At 38.3% G+C, this 7,350-nt stretch overlaps 1 protein-coding gene across 1 annotated transcript in view; it reads left to right on the top strand.

Moving 5' to 3' along the window:
* The first annotated feature begins 1,753 nt into the window (after positions 1–1,753).
* The window catches only part of LOC139147695 (neuronal acetylcholine receptor subunit alpha-2-like), a 61,718-nt gene continuing 56,121 nt past the window's right edge, over positions 1,754–7,350 (top strand). Inside the window, exon 1 of the mRNA XM_070718856.1 lies at positions 1,754–1,913. The gene's annotated coding sequence lies outside the window, so the exon portion shown is untranslated. The remainder of the gene's footprint in view (positions 1,914–7,350) is intronic.

The raw sequence follows: 7,350 nt of genomic DNA, 5'->3' as shown, positions 1-7,350 counted from the left end.
TTGTGATGAATAAACACGGATCATTGTGAATTTTCATTCCTCTGCTTGTTTTAAATCAGTGCATGACTGATGTAGAATGTGTCATTGTGCTTGTAGCATGAGAGAGAGAAGACAAAAAAGCTGCACTTGTGAGATTGGACATCATGTCTCTCGTTTATCAGCTTTAATTAGTTTATTGAGGCGACATTTCTTGTGTGATACATCTGGTGTTTTGATCTAATTAAATCATTTGTTCTAGCCTGAAATATGTTTATGCCTGACAACATACAAGCAAACTAGACTGAAAAATATTGTAAATGTTTGCTCCAAAATAGGTGACGTGACAGTGACACCTCAACACTTTTATCTGGTCACAGTATAAGTGGCTGAAAAACAAATGCGAAAAGTATGTTATTTTCCTGGATCTATTTGTGTTGATTGTGATAGACATTTGTGAACAGCATAAATGTCACAAAACCTATGCTGTTTTAAATGATAAAAATTGTTCTAAAGTTGAACATGAACTTTTTATATTGATGCAGGTTGTTTACGACATGAAAATTCCAAAGACTGACATGTGTGTAGGAATTTACAAATTCCCCACCCCCATAATTGGGGTATTTACTTGGGTTAGGTGGGGATTTTCCGGATTGTCTTGCCCCAGGGGGTGGGGCATTTGGCAGATTTCACAGGTCTAATTTCCAAATCCCCCACTAAACCCCGAGGTGGGGGGGGGGGGTTTACATTGACTGGCGCATTAGCATTATATGTAAGTGAATGTGGACGATGTTTTTCGAAGCGGAATAATATATATAAAAGAAAGTTATTGATGACAATGGTGTTTTCCTCAATAAAAAACGATAATTGCAATTTTCTCAATTACAGAATGGACGCAAGAAAAATTATCCCACAGCCCAGTGGACTGAGATGGAGTGTCCCACACTCGTTTGGGCATTTCCGTCTCGGGTATAGTAATAGACAGAAATTCCCAAACTCGTGTGAGACATTCCATCTCAGTCCATTAAGCTGTGGGATTCTTTTATTCTTATTTTTTGCGATTTTGTATCTTCTAGGATCCAGTCTATTGTTTTCTTTTTTAAAACATACTGTAGGAGCGGCTGGCAAAAAGAACGGCTTAAAAACAAACAGCTTTTTAAAAGCACGATGAAAATCTATACTATTTAATTAAACCATAAACCTTTGAATGCGCAACAAAGACGATTGCTAGGCAATGATGGCTCCATTCATTTACATAGTCTGAAATCAGGGATCATTTAATGATGTTACTGACGTCGAGTCAATAATTAGCGCTTTTGTCCCATTAGCGACGCGAATCTATGTCGCGAAATTTAGAATTACAAAACCCATTCAACACATCTGAAAAGGTACGTCATAAAGTTTATTATAGACATCATCATTTTGTACAGATTTAACGCCGTTAAATTCGCGAACTTCCAATATAATTGTCTGCAATCACAAAACACTACTGGACACCCGCCCCCCCCCAAAAAAAAAAACCCACACACACACAGACAAAAAAACAAAAAACAAAAATAACAAAAACACGACAATCTGTCACTGCGAATGGACGTGTGGGCACTGATTGCAAATTACAGTTTACCATCTGCCTGAGAGAGACATCAACCATAAATTAGAAATTAATTGGGATGTTTTGATTTGAGTCGCGCCATTAATAATGTTTGAGGTTGACATATGAACACAAATTACAAATAAACACGTATAAAGCTGCACAGAGGCCACATGCACAATCCACTCGTCAAGGGCTCACTTTGTGTTTGGCACTCAGCTGGGTAAGACGGAACGCCATTCTGTGTCAAATAACCAATATAAGTAGTCTCTGTTAGCCAACTACACGACCATAAATGCAACAAGTACATCACTGCATTGCTAGCTTCTACCACCTGACTCGACAAGTAAGTAATGCGCTTGCATCAATCCACTATGTATCTGCCGGTCTTAGATACCGTGACTGATAAAAGTCGATTTTCTGAGTTTCAAAACCCAGAGAATGGTAACTTGATCAGTCTCACGAAATATTTGTATTTCACTTTTCATGGTGATTTATTTTTTTGCGGGATATCAATTAGGACATAGTGACATCATGGAAAATAATCCAAAAAGGTCGCATTTGAAGAAACCTTCCATTTTATCTTATTTCTCCTTTAAACATTACGGAAATTCTTTGATGTAAATCCAGCGACAAGCTTTTGATGTTTTTGCTCACGTGAGGTTTTGTTGGAAAATTCATGTTGACACCAGACAAGTGAAAAATTATATATACCTGTGAGCGATTTGAATGAATTTTCGGCAACTATTTCCATATTAGGAGGACGCGTTTTGTCAAAAATGCAGGCAATTTGCCAAAATACCACGGTCAGCTGAAAAGTACATCAACCTCATTTCAGAAGCTCTGATTTCAAAAGGATTAAGTGACATAACAATTTACCCTCGCACTTCTGCAGGAAAAATCTAATGTACACGTGTCGCAGACTCACCTGTGGAAAGCTTTGGCATTTTGAGCCATACTCAAGTAAAAATTTGTCTTCTTGAAGAAATCTCAACGACCACAGGAGAATCGAGGTAATATTTTCAGTGAAAGAACCCACTACAAGAATTGCGTGCAGCTTGAGGATAGTCGAATATACATGCCTGCGTAGGTTACCGGTTATAAAATTTTAATTAATAAGCCGAAATATCAACCCTTGTGTATATGATGATCATTAATACGTCAAAACTTTAATTACCCATGTCCCGTGAGTCTCTATGTAATATTTTTAGCCTCATCTGAATCTGCCGCCGGAGAGGGGACAGGTATTTCCGGCAATGCACGATGTCGCAATATCGGCTTGGCAAGGTTGTATACACGAGTGTTGAGCAAATGGACGGGCGAGTCACTTTGGGGTCAGACTTGCAGTTTGCGTCGAATGATGAACAAAATTGAACAGCTAATCATGAGTTAAAAATGACAGTTTTACCAGAATATTAAACGTTGCGAGCAGAGTGTCGGAAGGCCACACTACGAAAATACTAACTTCGGAAAATTTGTCTTTCGATAGGTCAAGTACGTTCTTGCCCTAGACAGGATGTCTGTGGGCGACTTATTTCAAATCGATCTGTTTAAGATAGACTTCATATTCAATAACCCCTTCAAAGTAGCTGTCAGCGATATCAGATGGACTACATGTGTGTCATCTCACCGTAATTACGAAATTGTGACGTCTGTACTTGCCGATCACTATTTGCAAAATTCGTCTTTAGACACATTGGCAAGATGCGTTAACTAACTGCCCAAAACTTGTAAAAAGTGTTAAAACTGCTAATATGTGGATTACAACAAGGGCGATCTAGTTTTGTTGTTTTCATTACCCCGACTAACCTATTACCAGCCAGATCTTTCAAGTATAAAGTCGTATCATAGTGACGAAATTTAAACAACCCAAGGTCAATATCACTACTGATCTCTCTGTCGAAATTTCAGTGCTAGAGGCAGCTTGGTTAATGTAAAATTTATCAGATTGGTTTTTGTCTCCCATTGTATGAAATATATACGCCATTAAGCCACTAAAGATATGAAAGACTATAGTTGAAGACTGCAAAAGTGTACTATCTAGCATAAATGATTTAACTGGTTTTATTTATTTTCTTGAGTCGTCGATGATTTCGATCTGGCGAGAGATACCTCATTGTTTACATATTCATGTCACATGTACGTTGTTATTTATGGCTTTCTTCGTAATTTATCTCACTTTAGACTAAACTCGGCATTTGTTTGTCCACTGAATATTTCATTAAGTGTCCTCAAGCGACTGCATCATACAACATTGGAGCAGCCGTGCAAATTTCCGAATACTTCGAGAAAGAACTTATCGTTTAATTCTGTCTCATGCATTCACTCTCTGACCGAATTCTTTAGAGGTCAAAATTATAAAGTGCAAGAGTATGAATGATGCATTCAGTACCGACTGTTTGGTTCAAGATATCATTTTTTGCGTTTCATATCGTGTCTTATTGGTGTTTTTTGTCAGTTTTTCAATCAACTAGATTGGACTAATTTGGGAGAATTGGATCTTTATATTTTTCAACTTTCTTAAAAGAGTCAGGTGCCCTATAGCTGAATGTTGCAATATTACAAATTACACCTAAAGTCCCCAAAACAAGTACAGTGTACTGCTTAAAAGAAAATCAGATGAGCTTATATTATTAGATTAGCAAGACATCACTTCACTATCCAATTATCCCATATTAATTCCAATCGTGTTAATATTCAAAGTGTGGCTGACAGCATCAGAATGAAATAAGATACAAAGATCCAATTCTATGGTCATATTTGATGTTGGGTTAAGTAACTTTCAGAAGTTGGAAGATAATGTGGTAATTTCTCAAAAACATGTAATACTTCAGGGAGCAGTATTGCAGGCTGTTGCCATTGTACACCATATGTTCCATATCATTATATTTTGCTTCGGTTGCAGCATGTTGCATATTAGACACAATCCGATATGGCCATAAGGCAGTTATTGTCACATTGTCTCAGAACGAAGAAATACTAATAACCTTAATCGATTTCTTTTTGTTTAGCAAACGACATTTCCTAGCATATGTGCTTGCCAATTTGTTTTACATTACGATCCAGCATGGCAGATAAATAGAAGCCCTTTCCCCCGGAGTGTCTGGAGGGAAATTGATCATCAGTTTGGAAGGCGATGTCATCCAATATAGGGTTGGTTAGCCACTCTGTTATAAAAAATCCTTTAGGGGCATTACACAATCATCCCTCAACTGATTTCTTTTAAAGTTTGCAAACGGACGAATGAATATACCATGCCATACATACATATGTATGGCAATTTATCTCGTATTACAGTCAAATATGCAATCTAATTTGCGATGTAATTCAGCTACATATGCGATAAAATATTGTCATAATAAGAACACAGTGATATTACAGTGTTACTATTAGTTTTTTCTTCAAAGTATTAACGTTCCGGCCACCATATTACTATTCGTTCTTTCAAAGGGAGTTGTTACTATTCGTTTCTTCTTCAAAAGTAGCATTTGTCTGTTGAACTCGCCTTGGCCTGCTGAGAGGTACCTGGGGATCTTCAGTGTATTGACTACACGAGACGTTTAGAGTTCGTTGGTACTACATAGACTTTATTTCTCTGTAGACAAGCTTGACAGTTGCCATCGCCAAAGATACGCTTCTCCCATAGTCTAAATGTCTTGGGTCCGCTGTGTTCCTCGCTCTCAAGCAACTATCTATGAGCAACTATCGTCCAACAACTATCCTTGAGCAACTCACTATTCGTTGTAACTTTATGGGATTTCATACGATAGACATGAATTCAAGATAGAATGATACATCGAATCATAAATGTCAGTGTGCACAATTAATATTCAAACGTCACTGTGACACATGTTCTTGTTTTCGTCCTGACTTCCGTAAACACCTTCGTAAAACGGAATTAGCGTTATTGTGCGTTTGTCTAAAAATATGGTTTGTATGCAAATCGACTTATTATAGAGATCTTGTTGTTTTAATTAACCATTTTACTGGTGTCGATGACCACTAGGTTCATTAACTTTTATGTGGAATAAACCATCTCCGTAACAACAGGTGTACAGTGTAACATGGTATCCGTTCCCCAAGATACACGAGAGTATTCTCTTCACATATGGTGTGTGCAATCCCTGTGCCCTGTACAGAGAATGTATGTTGGCCTTTGCTTCACATTTTTGTCACCATCGCGATTACTTGACGTGTGAAAAAAGTTTTATTGCAGTAGCTTAGATGTGCACAAATAATACAGCACAATAGTTCAGCGCATTGGTTAATACATGCCAAAACACGAAATGCCGGTTGCAGAGCCACAACAAAACACTAGCTTAATGGTATTTACATCATGTTTGCACAGTTTAAAGGCCAGCATGTGAATGTTTATGAATATACTTTCATAGATTTTCAAAAAATTAAAGAGAATTATCGTCGTGTGACGGAATTAGATCACTGGAATAACAATTATATGGCTCTTTAAAATCCTGCTTTAAAATTTCAATGAGCGGCCATAACCTGGTGTCCACCAGACATGTTCACTTTAACACTATTTTTAGAATAATCATGAAATGTTGCAAATGCATTGGGTTGAGGTTTTACCACTTTCGTGCATGATAATCTGAAATTGTCGATAGTATCTGGCAAAAGGTATACAAATCAGAAGATATTGAGAGAAATGCCATGAAGTCAAAGATACTAAGAACGGGTAAGGTTTTATTAAGTTATAGGTTTTAGTCCTCCCGTTGTTTTTGGTATTTTCTGTTGTACATATGTATAAACGTAGGTTATTGTTATTTCACAATAGTTATCACTGAAGTACCACAGAGATGCAGAACCAACTTCTGAAGTCCTTCAATATCCCAGACTGATATCATAATGACCTAACCCTGTATGTTCGTTTTGTCAAAGTTAACAAATGCACGTATTCCTAACGCTAAAATCGGTTTTCCTCCATATTCAAAATCTATAGTTACAAAGTTCACGCAAAGAACGGCATAGAGAAAAATTGTATCTACCTTTACCGTGATGGGAATGGCCTCACGGGAGGCCAGCGTGTTATCAGGATGCACGTTCTGCCACAGCAGGGGCATCCAGGAATCATAGTGCAGATAGCGGACTGGAGGGCGGTGTGGGATCCCTCATGGGATCCCACCGCAACACACACGGGCAACACGGTACCAGGCATGCACTTAAGGTCTATGACAGTAACCCTATGGAAACTTTATTGAGTTCTTAATCATCCAAATAAGAAACTAGTGACCGTTCTCTTTATTTGTCCACTGCTTCCCCGCAGTGACGTCATTTTTTGATAATGAAGGGTAAGTGGGAGTTTTAGGATGTGAACTTGAGCGTGGTAAGAGCCGAAGTGGCTGGATCGTGACGTTGGCGGTACGGATATGCGAGTGGATGATGACTCAGGGGAGATGACGCAAATAGATTTGATAGTGATAATGAGTGAGGGTAGGGAGCATTTGTTGATTGGCCTATGTTCACTGTTACTTCTTTGCAGATGATAAGGTGAAGCGGTGGTGTGATAGCCTGCACGAATCAGTACGCGGCCTTCTCTTCGTTAACCATGATTATAGCAAAGCCATAATCACCAAATATCAGTGTTTCTGTCGCTTAAACTTGCATCGCAAAGATAATAGTGACACGACACGTACACTCTCCTTATCAACGTCATGTTCATTAACTACTATCACCACTACCACCACCATCATCAGCAACAGTATGACCATCGTCATCATCACAGCCGTCACCACCGCATCACATTCATCATCAGCATCATCATCATC

The sequence above is a fragment of the Ptychodera flava genome, chromosome 13 (assembly GCF_041260155.1).
Source record: "Ptychodera flava strain L36383 chromosome 13, AS_Pfla_20210202, whole genome shotgun sequence".
Classification (NCBI taxonomy): Eukaryota; Metazoa; Hemichordata; class Enteropneusta; family Ptychoderidae; genus Ptychodera; species Ptychodera flava.
This window is presented reverse-complemented; position numbering and strand designations above follow the sequence as displayed.